Source organism: Oreochromis niloticus, linkage group LG7 (assembly GCF_001858045.2).
Source record: "Oreochromis niloticus isolate F11D_XX linkage group LG7, O_niloticus_UMD_NMBU, whole genome shotgun sequence".
In the NCBI taxonomy this organism is placed as follows: Eukaryota; Metazoa; Chordata; class Actinopteri; order Cichliformes; family Cichlidae; genus Oreochromis; species Oreochromis niloticus.
Window position 1 is genome coordinate 15690387 of NC_031972.2, and position 15462 is coordinate 15705848.

The 15462-nt window shown below is 38.7% G+C and overlaps 1 long non-coding RNA gene across 1 annotated transcript; it reads left to right on the forward strand.

Annotated features, from left to right (window-relative positions):
- The first annotated feature begins 1200 nt into the window (after positions 1-1200).
- Positions 1201-8555, forward strand: LOC112847562 (uncharacterized). Its single transcript, XR_003221168.1, has 3 exons — positions 1201-1683; positions 7643-7719; positions 7969-8555. It is a non-coding gene; the product is annotated as an uncharacterized LOC112847562 (long non-coding RNA).
- The last annotated feature ends 6907 nt before the right edge of the window (positions 8556-15462 follow it).

Genomic DNA, 15462 nt, shown 5'->3' on the forward strand with positions numbered 1-15462 from the left:
CTGAGTGCTCCTGTTTTATGTGAGTTGGGAACCAAAAAGAAACACAGACTCACAGACATTAATCTTAATGCTATTCCCCCAGATTGAGCCATTTAATTCCACTGACAAGCACTTGATCAAATCTGATAGCTGAAGTTTTCTGGTGTAGTTGTTTTATAAAAGTGCTTTGAGACAACTTTGAGGTGATGTAGTATTATAGGAATATAGACGACTATACTTAAAAAAAAAAAAAAATTGGCCTTTGTAAACTACCACAGTGGATTTTAAATCAAACAATATTTAAAATAAATATGATTTTAATTACACGGAATCCTTTTAATACTTGGTTGAAGTCTAAGACCTATGGACAACTCCAAATGCTGTGTTTCCTCCTTCTTTAGATGCCAAGCCTCGACGGCAGCTACATTCAGTTGCTGCTTGTTTCATTCAGTTTTGCATTTAGTAACCAAAAAGCATGCTCAGATGATTGATTTAGCCATTGAAGAATTTGCTGCCTTGAGGCACTCTGGGTCAATATCCATCTACATTGTGACGTTCTCTCTGTTCAGTTTTGCAGCATGTGGCTGAATTCTAAATGTGAACAGGCTGTTCCATTTACAGAGCATCAAAAGTAATTGGACAATTGACTGGCTTTCATTGCCAGGTGAGACCAGCTGCCTTGTTGTTTCATGACAAATTAAGCAGATAAGAGACCTGGAGTTGAATCAAAGAGTAGAAGTTGTGGGTAGCTTTACAGTGGAAGTCCATATATGAGGTCCAAAGAGTGGAGGAGATTTTCATCAATTCATTTTAATAAATTTAGTTATACTTGCATAACATGAAATCACAACAGCAGACACCTTTATGAAACATAGCATCTACTTGCAGGAACCATATTATCTTATGCCAGTGGCCTTATTCATTGTGCCACAATGCAAACATTTCTCATAAATAGTTTCAGAGTTTCAGTTGTTGACTTGGCCCCCAAATTTCCCAGATCTCAGACCAACCAAGGACCTGTGTGGTGTCCTGTGAGCTACTGTCTGATACTTTGAGACGGGGGTGGGGAACTCCAGGTTTCAAGGCCTGGTGTCCTACAGGTTTTAGATATCACCCTGGGTCAATACAACTGAATCCAATGATTAGTTCGTTACCAGGCTTCTGGAAAACTTGTTGAGGAGGTAATTTAGCCATTGAAATCAGCTGTGTTGGATCAAGGACACATCTAAGCAACAGCCAAAGGGCCTTAAACACCACAGAAGACCTAATCACCAAATCAAGTCAAGAACAACCATTAGCGGTTAGGCATATTATTGTCAGAGTGTACTGTCAAGAGATGCTTTGATAAATAGAAAATACAAAGGGTTTAGAGCAATATGTCACGTCTTAAGCAAGTGAGCAGGAATCAGAAACAGAAGTCACATCTACAGATCCGAAAGGTTTATTCGCAGGCAACGTTAATCACACAAGATTCATCAGGGCAATCCGGAAGGAGGGAAGGCGAGGTAGTGAGGAGGTGAACACTCTCACCACCCACCAGGGACTGAACACCAGGGAAGACCTGTACAGAGGGAAACGAACAATTATCAGCTAGAAGTCGCAGGGAACGTGATCAGATAATGCTGTGGGAGGCCAACAATCCAGCAAAGAATGACTGTCAGCCACCGCATTAAGAAGGAGATGGTGACTGATCATCAGGCACAGGTGGGTAATGATATACAGGTGAGCAGGGTGGGGACCCGTAATGAGTCCTGCCCATGACCACAGACAGCGTGCGGGTAGGGCTGGGACCAGGACAAACAAGGTACAAACCACTGATTATACTTATGAACAGTCAGGTCAGATTATCTGACAGATACCTAAAAACAAAACAGATCTTTGAAACTAAGATTAACTTGCACCAGAACCATAGAAAGTGAAAAACACGGAAAATGAAAGAAATAACTCATGATCTAACATGATGGAGGCAATGTTATAGCATGGGCATGTATGGCTGCCAGTGGAACTGAGTCACTGGTGTTTAATGATCATGTGACTGTTGTTAGAACCAGCAGGATGAACTGTGAAGTGTACAGGGCTGTTCAGATTCAGCCAAACAGCACTCCAAAAATGAGCCCAGAGTTTCTCAAGGCAAAGAATTCTTCATTGGGTAAATCGGGCATCTGATCTCAGCCCAACACAAGATGATTTTTAGTTATTAAATACAAAAATGAATGAACAAAGACTCCAAAACAAGCAGCAACTCAAGGAGCTTCAGTAAAGCCCCAGACCATCTCAAGAGAGGATGATGGATGTTCACGGGTTCTAGACTTAAGGCAGTCATCACCAACAAAGGATTTTCAACCAACTATGAAAAACAATCCTTATGTTTAAAATAATATTAATTTGTAGGATAAATGTTAAGCCCTTAAAAATGATGGACTATGTATCAAAACCCCTTAAATCAAAGCTTAAAGTTTGCATTCAATCACATGTTGATTGGTTAAATTAAAAATTGATTGTCCTGTACAAGGTAAAACAAGCAAAATAGAAAAAAATGCATCATTATCCAAATACATATGGACCTAACTGTGGTTATATAATAGTAATCCATCCATCCATATCCCAGCTATCATAGGGCGAGATGCGGAGTACACCCTGGACAGGTCACCAGTCTGACACAGTATAACAATAATGTAACACTGAATTAATGTTAAATTAATGTTAAATTAATGCTAAAAGAAAGATTAGTATTTCTACACAAGATTGGGAAGGATTTCTATTTTTCAACCAAGAAGAAATATAGAAAGTCTTAGTAAGTAGGCTTGTATATAAATGGGTGGAAACAGCATTTTTTTTTTTTTTTAATCACTCAATATAACAAAGCACCACAAAAGTAGCCCATAAAATAACCATGAAATTAAACCAACAACAATTTAAAAACAGTATTCAACGGCATTAACAAAGCTTACTTAATAAATGCTCCATTTACAGCTTCCTCACAACACTACAGCATATCAGGCAGAGTCGGATAAGCAGAGAGTAAAATAAAAAGGTGTGTTTTGATGGCCTTTAGCATTTGATGGCCTTCCAAAAGCTGTGCAGTGTGGAAAGAAAACAACCAACAGGTCCATTAAAACGAGCACTTTATTACAGGCAGTTCGAAAGGCGAAAGGAATGGAGTGTGAGTGTGCAGGATCAGTGCCAAAGCTTTGGATCAACATCAGTCAGTCCCCTGGTGGATAACATACAGCTGAGGAGTCAGATAAGATTTGGCCAGGCTTTCAAACTGACAAGAAGCAGGGAAAAGACCATCGGAGCACAGAACAGCACAGTATGGACATGCAGCAGTTTCCTGCTGTCCTGATCAGCACAGAACGACATGTTACAACATTAAAGAAGTGAGGCTCAGAATGCACAAAGCTGTTGAAATGAAGGACTGTGCTGTGAGAAGAAAAGCCTTGTGTACATTTTTATTCCTACATTTTGAAAAATTTCATTTATCAGTTCCCTTTATCTACACTAAAACAGGAAGTGGCTATTTTTCTGCATGTATGGGCTTCAAAGTTCTGCATATTTTCTATAATTTGATGTATTGTTTCTTCAGAAAACTGTGACATTGATTACCGTCATCGCTAAGTCGAGTTTTGGGAAGGGTGATCCCATGTGCAATATTGTGCAGCGGGTGCCAAGTATTTCCACTAAATGGTGTTGGCGGATTTGATGTTACCCAGTGTTGCCTTTAATGGGTTTTGTTCAAATGGAAACACTCAGAATTCAAAGCAAAACATACAATTGTATTTAATCGTACAACATGGCTTAATCAGCCACAGAATTAGCTTAAAGGAGAAACGTCACATTTTTCCTTATTTTCCGCTTACATATTAAATATCATATTAAATGTAATGCAATAATATGTGGATGAGTTTGAGAAGCTGTAATTTCCAATAGTGAACATCAGCCTTCCCAAAGCTTACAAATCAGAAATGCCCTAAAACCTAAAACTTTATGCCTAATTTTTCTTGGTAATCACCTTCTTGGTGCAAAATTATTCCTGCATAGTTATTACATGTTTGTCAAACATGGGGGAAGTTGTCCGTTTTGTGTAGCCACAATGCTGATTCGTCTCATGAGTTAGGTGGCCCTTTATGCTCGAATGATTCACAGGTCAGTTTTAAGTGGCTAAACAAACAAAAACAAGAAGATTCCTCTGAAAATGGTCAGGTGCAAAGACTGGACTGAAAATGAGCGAAAAAGCAGCCAATGTCGAAACAAATACTTGAGAGATTTCCAGGAACTATTGCTCAAGTCTGGCTCCTTGGAAGACAAATATAAAGAAATGAGGGGTGGCTTCAGACTTTGGTTTCCCCGGGACAAAAGAGAGCATAAATAACAAAAGATTTTGGTGCATCCAAAATCTGCAAAGCACCGAAGGAATTTGAGTGATTTCTCGTAATAATCCCCCGTTGACTAATTGGTCAGCCCTTGCATCAGTCTGCAACCTTTCGAAATTTCCTTCCTGTCATGCTCAGACCTCATTGGAGAAACTTATATTTGTCTAAGCTTGTGGAGATTGGATTCTCCAATGCAAAGGGGGAACCCGAGTTTGAACTTAAAGCATTATTGGATGCTTGGAACTCTATTGCACTTGATCCAAGTTGATCATTAAAACCTGCTGCATACCACTAATTTTTTGAGGCGTAACAAAAGGATTCAATTGTTATCTACAAAAGTCATGAGGGAATCTCCAGAGACGCTTATCATGCAGTCCTATAATCCATTTTTCTCAGCTGATGAGATGAATATGGACAAAAGCACTTAATGGCGTTTGTTTGGTGAATGTTTCTGAATGTGCTTACATTTGATTGTATAACACTGCATAATCCTTAGTGTTTCCTCCATGAAATGACACAATGTCCTTATTAATAAAACATGTCTTCCACGCACTTGTAGTTGCGGTAAGCACTTGGGCACTGTCAGCATTTAACAGGAAAAACAGGATTTCTTACAGATACCGGAAGTGTGTGGTTTGGAAATGACACACACATGCACAAACACATGCACATAAACATAAACATCCCCATGCAGTACACAGTAGTTTCCTTTGCTTCTGCAGGTGTTTATGTGTTGTGACTCCACAGCTCCACTCTCTGGTTGTACTTTAATGACACAGCGCAGAACGCCAGAGAAGTTCAGACTCGTTTTGCACTTTAGCCTCCCCTGAGTTGTCCCTGCAGGAAAAGAGCTGACACACATTTGGCTCGTGATAAAAGTCTGCAAAGACCTCACAGACTGTGCTCCAGTGCCTTCTGTAACTCACGGTCACTGCCAAAACCTCCACTTTGTTTGTTGATATCAGGTAATGACAAGTTTGCACGGTTTAAGAAGGAATCAGAGAGGAAGCGCGTTTCATAATGACTGAGGTTTTGCAAGGTCAACTCAGTAACGGAATGTTGACTCACAGAGATAAAGCTTCGAGATAGCAAGCTGTGCTTTCGTAAGCCACCGTGAAATGTTTTCCTGTGACAGGACAGCAGGAAGCTCTTTTACCTGTGAAGGGTTAGTCATACCGTGTTCAGAAGTTTAATAATGGCTTGTGAGGTTGGAGGGGTAATAATATATCCTTAGTGTGCAGTTCATTCACGGGTCAGCTCATGGTCCAGGTGTTTGTAGTGAGATGGTGTTTGTGTCAGCTGATGTCTTTTAGTAACTATGAAATTATGGTTAGTGGTGTCAGACAGGCTGGTCAGACAGGCTGGTCTGAGTATTTCAGAAAGTGCTGATTTTCTGGGATTTTCCCACGCAACCAACTCTGGGTTTTACAGAGATTTGTCTGAAAAAGAGAAAATATGGGGAAAAATGTTTTGTTGATGCCAGAGGTCAGAGGAGGATGACCAGACTGCTTGAGGCTGATAGGAAAGCAACAGCAACTCAAACAACCACACATTTCAACCAAGTATGCAGAAACACTAAATTTAGTTTAACTTGACCAACAACCCACTCATAAATAGGCCCTCTCCCTTGGGTCTTGGCCTAGTCCAGTCAGGTCCGGAGGCGACTCAGAGTCCTACAACACCGGTAATAACTCCCAAACGATGCGTAACATCCTCATTTTAGGTTTGACAGCGTTTTAGCAGGTAAAGGTGAATGGCTTGGACATGAATTGAGCTGCGGTTTGGGGAAGGCCTCAAAGGGGACTGGCGGCTGCTCCCGGGCCTGGCAGATCCCCATGTACTAAATAGAAGTGAAGAGGTTAAAGAACTGAAAAGGGGAGGGAGGTTGGGGCATGTAAAAGAGAATGAAGAGCTTGTAGAACTGGGGGAACCTATATAGATGAGAACCGGAAGGAGTGTGTTTGGAGGCGTGGTCCCACTCCTGAAATACTTAATCTCCAAAAATAGACATTACGGTTGACCTGGGAGAGCAACCCTCTAGGTAAAGTCGATGGCTCAAATGGCTCTCTATCATATCAGCGCTGCTGGCTTGGGGTATATTGGTTATTCCATATAAGTTTGGGGTTAATAATAAAATAATTATAATTATTATTATCAGTATTATTAGTAGTAGTAGTTTTTCCCTCCTGATTCTATTGATCCTGGACATATCTCTCTAAGTATTCTAATTTATATGATGTCTTGCTCTATGTTGCTTTTCAAAAGGAGGAAAACAAAAAACAACCAAGGTATGCAGAAAAGCCTCCGTTAATGCACAACATGTCAATTCATAATGATTGAGCAAAACTGTGAAATTAGACAACTGGAAAAATGCTGATGCCTTGATGTCTCTCGATTTCTGCTGTGACATTTAAGTGGTAGTATTTATGTGAAAAACACAAAAGCTTGGCTCCATCCTACCTTAAATCAGTGGTTCAGACTGCTGCTGCTGCAGATGATGGTGTAATGATGTCGGGAATATTTTCTTAGCACAGTTTATGGATATCAACTAAGCAAATGTATACCATACATGGGTACTGTTGCTGACCATATCCATCCCTGTATGACCATAGTATACAGATCTCCTAATGGCTGTTTTCAGCAGGATCAAGCACCATGTGACAAAGCTTAAATAATCTGAAACTGGTTTCTTGAACATGACACTGTTCACTGTACTTGATCTGCAACAATTGTGTGCTGCTCTGAGTTCTTTAAACCTGTCTTTAAATGATCAGCTTTCTATATGATAGGCTATGATTTAATTAAAAAACAATAAACAAAAATTGGGACAGGGCTACTTTGATCACTGCTTTGAACCAGAAATATAATGTAATTAACATACTCAAGTACCTAAATCTGGCTCTACTTCAACCTTTCATGACACTAATGTGCAACTTTTATAAACATCCTTTTATATTTTGGAAACTTTACTTGATAACTAAAAAATAAACACTAAAGTTTCTTGTCTTCTCCCACCACAAGGATGCACACACATACCTGACGTATGATATTCATATTTATTTTAATAATTTCTGTGCTAAAGAGAATATCCACCCTCCCTGAGCCTGGAGAGTGGATATTCTGAACCTGGTTCTACCTTTTCTTCCTGTTAAAAGGGAGTTTTCCTTCCCACTGTCCCAAGTGCTTCCTCATAGGGGGTTTGTCTGATTGGGTTTTTCTCTATATTGTTATCTATACAGGACTAAAATTCTCCAGTGTAACAGCAACATGAATTTCTTTCTTTTGTTCAGGTGTATCGCCACAAGAGGGAGCCATCGATCAAATTTTTAAAAACTTCCTACACTTTTGTCTACAGGATAATGAACAGGTACGATCTCATTCATATTAAGAACAGACTTAATGAAATTCCGGTTCCCGTTTTTTTTCCTGTTGAAGTTTTTTAATCCAGTCTTATGAACAACTTTTTAATTTAACATTTTATTTTCAATTTTGAATTTGTGAAACTTTAGTCTCACTTGGCTCCTTAAAGCTGTAACGTGCCTGTGTGGATTAATACCACAAAGCCATTCCTATACCTCGGTGCAGCCAGTAAGACCTCTCCTTTCTTCCCTGACAGGAGTTCACTTTGTAAAGTGTTGAGAAGCTGTTGACTTTGCAGTGGCTGGATTTGCTGGTGGTCATAGAGCAGCGCTTCTGCCCTGGGCCCCGGATGGGAATGACCAAGTGAAAAATAATGAATTAAACTAACTTGAATGAATACAATTATTCAAAACTCAGGATCAATCTTTATATTTTTGATTTGAATAAATAAAACTGTCAGGTGTGGTGTGTGAACTTTCAGCTTCTGAAGTGGGGCATGTCTTCTAGAGAAATAGTTAATTTATAATCAGCAATATAAATTTCTGTACATATGGTAATAAATAGGCTAGTTGCTGATGCTGTTATAAATATGCATCCAGAGCTACAGCATGAACTCTTCTAGATGTCAAGAATAAAGTCTAAATATTAATAATTTGCCCCAGATCTAATCAACTCCCATAAGTCGTTAAAGCCTTTGAAAATAACATCATGTTACTGACTGGAAGTGCAACGTTTGCATTGCATTCAGCTGCTTGGGTCCTCTGGGTGTCATTCAAGCAGCAGATCTGCCTGTAAGGACTTTGGTTACTTCACACTGCTTGCCACACATACATTTTGAATGCTGCGAGAGAAACAAAAAGATCTGCGTGTGTGCAAGAATCTGCTTGGCTCACTTGTGGGACTTGGTGGTAACTAAATGGATATGGAAAGATCAATCATAAACAGAAAAGGATGACGACAATGAGGCATGAAGAAGCTACAAAAGGCAGAGGGAGTTCAGTCCTTGCTGTTTTACCAGCAGATGAGTCAGGACACGAGTTCCAGATTAGGGTTACCAGTTAAGGGAAATGTGTGTGTTATAGAGATGTAGTCCAAGGTGCATCAGTGACAATAGCTAACGGGTATGAGACCAGTGATCTATCTAGCTTGATAGAATTTTTTTAAAACATTAATTTAGAGTTAAATGCATTAAATAAATTTTGTTTTACAGTGTACTTATGAAACAGAATTACATGGAAAATTTAAATGCAATCACTTTACTGAAAGACAGCAGGATTATTTTCCTCTTTTCTTTTTTCTTTTTTGTTCAAGTGTTGGGCACAACACATGTGTTGCTGCATTCAATACTGGCCTGTCACTGACATTCAGTACTATTGCTGTGTTATGTGACTGTAAGCACATGCAAAATAATGAGTATCGATGGCTATAGGATGGAATAGTGCATGATATCTGGTCCGATAAAACACTTAGTCAGCTCTTTGTATGAAATAAAAGGATAAATGTCACTTTTATGGTCTAATGACTAACAAAATCTGACATTTAGTTAGATTTTGGTTGGAAATGCAAATAAGAACACGTTGCAATTATCAGGCGGAAATCTAACCTATTTCTATGCTGTGATAAACGCACAGTGTCATAAGATCCTCTTGTATCTGAGATATTTCAGCTCAGGCAGTACAGCAGTGTTATCCAGAGCAGACACAACAGGGTTCGGTGGGTTCATGCAGACACACCCACACAGACACACAAAAATCACAGTTGCTGGCTTGCCTTTGTGAGGCATGTCCATAAAAACAGGTCAGACTGACTATTTTATGATTGGCATTTTCTAAATTCCTGCACATAGTGCTGAACATGATCACATGTGACAATCAGGGAGATGGAAATCAGAGCTCTTGTATAGTCGATATTGTATGTATGCTTTAGAGAGTCATTGCACTCATGTAAACTTCATTGATTGAAACTCTCACTCATCACACAGCTGACTTGTTCAATTGCGTGTACACACACACACACACACACACAGGTCTCTGTGATACACTGGTGTTGTCAGCTCAGCAGGGTGTAGACTAGCCCAGAGAAATGCCACAGACACACCAGGCATGGCGTGAGGGACTCCTCAGTGATGGAGTGTGGTCTGTGCACCTGTTTACTGGAAGACCTATTTTCATTATTAATGCCGTGTGGGCTGCAGAAAATGCATTTCATGTGCTTTTTCCCTTTATAGATATATACTAACTGCTTCCCTTACACATAGGGGTATATAACTGAACACATACAGTAACTGAGGCTCTAGTTACTTTACAGCAAGTCCTGCATTCATTTATCATATAAGATATATTTGATTTTTGCATGAATTTGCAATGGGATTTAACCTTTGTAGTTCCAACACTTCTCCATAAACAAGCATTGCATTCTGACCTTTCTCAAGGTGAACAGTTTTGTTCTTGACAAACACACAGCGCCTGCTGGCTACATCACCACAGGGGCCTTGGCAAGATGACTTAGGGGGACGCACAAATGATGTGTGCTCATTTGCAACTGTTCACTGTGCAAATGTTGTGCCGTGATTTCAGAGGACTTGTAAATAACTTAAACTAGTAACGAGAATCTATATTAATATTAATGTTGTAATAAAACCTCCCATCCACATATGTGCCATTGTGGGCATTTGGTGCCAACTCTGCACAGGAGGAGCCAGCGAGTGCAGCCACTGAAAAGATGTTTTACCCACACACACACTCTCTATTAATGTCTTAATTGTGGCCCCAGATGGCGGAGGACAGATGGCAGTCCCAATGCCAAGAAATCTTGAAAATGAAAAACCTCATGAAGAGATGTTATAACAATGTTTTAAAAGTCTTTTCAATATATATGTAATTTAATTAGTTTCTTACTTAAACTAAGTCTACATATTTAACTGGAGTTAAAGCAAGTGCTAGAAAAATATTAATGAAGGTTCTGTTTTATTCAGGTAAAGTATAATGAAGCCGATGTTACCTTCTTTTTTTTAATCAAAAAGGGTGCTGTGACATAAATTAACTAAAAGTACTGGATTATGGATTTTTCTGTGCCGCTCTCAATAAAAAATTCCCTTCCTAAATCTCACACTGTCATCAGAACGACATCGTGCTCAGAAGGGTTTAACAGCTTTGTAAGCTAACAAAGTAGAGAACATAGTAAACACTTTAATGAAAACAAAACAACATAATAATTATGATCGTACCGGCCTGGCTGTATTGCTGTCAACCTGTAATACTGATACCCAACAGACTCTATATGTCACTTCAGAGACAGACAAACTGACAAAAGGCGGCGTGCCAAATAAAGGACATTTAGCCATATTTTCTGTGTTTCAAGCTTTACATTTATAATTAAGGTACCACTGATAGAGGGAAATCTTCTGTGTTTCATCACCAAATATAGGGCTTTTACAGTGTTTTAACAGCAGCTTTGAAAGATTTAATGGTGACTTTTTTCAGTCTATTTTATTTATTTTGTATTTGAATATGAACAATCTGAACTTTGAATTTAATTCAGTCCGAACAGATTTTGCTTCCTGTTCATTTCTTTGTGGAACAGAGCTAGAAATATTTCCTTCTGGCACACATTTTTTTTTCAATGTGTATTTTTAAGTTGTTGCTTTTTTAAACATATACCCAATTTAGTCTGTTAGTGTGTCTTATTAGACTACTGTTCTTGCCATTTACTAGGACCAAAAGAAAACAGGAAAATGGCATGACCGCAGCTGATAACCTTTCATTTACTGTGTTTCATGAAGGTCAGCTAAGTCATTTAGTGCCTCAGAATGAAATTAATACAGTACGTCTCGATTGCTGGTAGAAGAGTGAGATATAAGAACTTCTCTGGCAGAAACCACTGGCCATATAATAGAAGTATAAATGCAGCTTGATTTTGAGTTTCAGTGCTACCTGGTTTCATAGTAAAGAGATATTGTGCATCATCAGCATAGAAAATAGTTACTAAATATGTGCCCCAGTAATATATTTAAAGTGGAAAATAAAGAGAAACAAAAATGGACTTTTGGTTGACACAAAAGCTGGCAGAGTGAGATGGAAAAAATTTCCTTAATAGAATTAAGTGATCAAACTGTATCAAATGCAAAGTAGAAGAAAAAATATATGAAGCACTCCTACAGCGCAAACCTCCACCAAGATAGCTCATTCACTGGGCAGTATTTACTTTCAAGGGAAAGGTACTGTATTTTGTATATATTCATGTTGTTTTCTGTGTTCTTTTTAAACAAATTTTAGAAGAGTGTTCTCCTCTTTGTTGTGATCACTATTGTGGTTGATTTGTGCTGTTTGATATGTTTGATTGTGTTGTTTTATGTTTATCTGTTTTATATTATTGTGAAGCACTTTGTGGTTTTTATCCTGTGAAGAGTGCTATATAAAGTTAAATTATATGTGTTACTCAAAAAGTAATTATTATAAATATCACACAGAAGATTTTTCTTTAAAGTAATTTAGTGTGTTACTTTATTACTTGAAAGATAAGGTAATTTATAATACTGCTCATTACATTACTTTCATGTTACTCTATAAAATAGCTGAAACACACTGTCTACTAATTGCCATTTAACAATGTAAACCCGGGGCTACAGTCCCACAGACCAACACAAATCCCTATCCGAATGAAAACACACATATGATCTTTTTCATAGTATTTATGTATGACCAGAAAGCTGAAAGTGCAAAGAAAGAATGAAAATCAGCACAAAGAGAGTTTAAAGCGATGGCCACAGTGATTCTGCTTTAGAAACATGAAAAGGTAGAAACAGAGGCTGCAGCCTGGCTGTGCCTCAATTTGTCACCCGTTGAAGTTCAGGGTCTGGCTGCTGGGCTGGGGTCAGCATTCTCTCAGCTTGCACTAGGTTCTTAGCTAGCTTAGCATTAGTATGCTGTCTGACTAGCTAAGCAGGTGCTCCATAAATACCTCGGAGTAAACAGAGATAATAAACTGGACTGGATAAAAAAAAAACATAGTCTATAGGAAGGTGCAGAGTCGTCTGCATTTCTGAGGTAACTGAGGTCTTTTTACATCTATCGGACAATGTTCAGGATTTTCTGAGTCTGTTGTGGCCAGTGGTATCGTCTATGTTGTTGCATGCTGGGGCAGCAGGCTGAGGGTCGCAGATGCCAATAGACTCAATAAACTGATCCACAAGGCCAGTAATGTTGTAGGGATGGAGCTGGACTCCCTCAAGGTGGTGTCAGAGAGGCGGATGTTGTCCAAGATAAGGACAATGCTGGACAACACCTCCCACCCACTCCGTGACATGCTGGCCGGTCACAGGAGCACGTTCAGTGAGACACTGAGATTACACAACTGCACCACTGAACAACAGGGAAATCTTTCCTGCCTGTGGCTCTCTCCCTGTAGAACTCCTCCATCTAATGCACAGCACACAGTGAAATAGTTACACCCTTTTGCACATGCTCTACAATGAAAATAACAAAGTTTTACAGTTTAGAGTAAAATGTCAGTCATACATATCTATTTTGCAATATTATGGATATTTATAATTAAGCTATTTTTATATGTTAGAGTAAATTAAATTTAGTAACTTTGCAATGTACTTGATTAATCCCAAAGGAAATTATGTGGTTAGAGTGGCTCCAAGACAATAAGAACAGTAACAGACTGAAATCAATTAAATAATACAACAGTTCAAATTTTATTTGTATATGTGATGAATAAAATTGTGTTATTTAATTGATTTCAGTCTGTTACTGTTCTTATTGTCTTGGAGCCACTGTAACCACATAATTTCCTTTGGGATTAATAAAGTATTCTGATTAAGCAGGTGACTTGTTTTAAAAAGCTATAAAATTATGTAACATTTAACAGACCAAATTTCAAAACCAGATAAGTAACAATATGAAAGAAACATGCAGTATAAATGGCTGGAAGCTGGTAAGTTTGATAAAACCTACACCACCCTCTGTTGTCTGATAGCCACTGTATGCATCTTTTGTTCCTTTCCAGAATACATTTCTTTGGTTTCCAGTGAATTCAACAGCTTATTTCACTTATTTTTTTTAAGTAACATCCAACAAAATGGGGCTTTTGTAAGACTCATGTGAGTACTTGGGTTTTAAATCATTCAAATCTTTCAATGTTCATTTTTACATTTTTTAATGGCTTGTACATACACACACACACACACACACACACACACACACACACACACACACACACACACACACACACACACACCAATCATACATTCCTGTCTATCAAATTGCCATTGGCTCTCTATTCATCACCATCCCCCTCAATCCACACACACACACACACACACACACACACACACACACATCCATTTCGTCCTTGTCTGTATCTGGGAGACTTCTGGGGGCACCGTGTTGTATTTTTAATGGCATCCTTCTTTCCCAGCTGTGTATGATGAATGTTTGATATGACCTCCAATGGCATTTGGAGAATAGAACCAAACCCAACCCACCACGCCACAAAGCCTCTGAAATATTCACATCCAGGAGCTGCTGAGTGGATTCCTGCCCCTGGTAGCATTTTTAAGTCAATAACACACCTGCAGTGGCCCCATTAGGCTTGCCAGAGGGAAATCCAGAATGAAAGTCAGGATATGTGCGCACATGTATATGTGTATCTGTCTGACTCGTTTTTTGGTCTACAGCTCCTTTTCTGTCTCATTTTTTCCTTGCAATGCTCAAATGTAGTTTTAAAGTTGTTTGCGTTCACAGAGGCCAAAGTTTAGCAAGCAGGATTATTCTCCTGGGGAAACAGAGCATCTTTTATGTTCATATTAAAAGACAGAACTGTTTATTATTCACTGTCAACTGCATTTAATGTCTAGACACACCACACACACACACACACACACACACACTTGCAAAGAAAATATGACAGACTGGAATCCTGTGATCTCAACTCTTTTCATTTGCTTTCTGTTAGTAGTTTTCTGACTTAACCCACCCTAATATCTGATACTGCTTTCACATGAAGACTTGTGTTTTGTGAGATGTAAGATTCCAAGAATCAAAGAATTTTCCTCGAGTGACTCCCTTGAAACTTTTCATTAGACTCTATGGGAGATCAAAGAGGGACCGTGAACAGATGTATAAAGGATATTTGTAGGATTAGATGCCAAACACTTTTTTTTTTTGTTTGAAGTGATTTGATGTGTCTGGACATATAATACTTAGCCCTGCAACAGACTGCCGACCTGTTGGTGTGTACTACACCTCTCACCCAGTGACAGTCTCCCCAGCAATCATAAAGTGAAGTGGTTATCAAAATGCATGGATGGATGGATGGGAGGATAGAAGGATAGCTACCATGGCTTCAGTCAATCTCTCAGGGGTTTTCTGCCCTGATCTTTGAGTACAGCCCTTGCAATTTGCATTCATTCTCTTTGAATATCATAGTTTTTGCATGTAAAATATATAATAATTAAATAAAAAATAATTAAATGACTAAAAAAATGAAATCTCGGTTTAAAGTAAATAAAAAGTCTGTTTAAAAACTGAATCTCAAAAAGCACATCAGAATGGTCTATAAAGATTTTCACTGCGCTAACAGAACTACAACTCGTTTACTACAACCTAACATCAGAAACTGAACTCAGAGGGGTGAAACATCAGTGCTCTAAGTATTTTTTAACAGGAATAACAAGTAGTGAGGAGTCCAGCACCGATGGAAACAATGAAAAGCATAAAATCTCAGTGACTTCCGGATGCGTTTG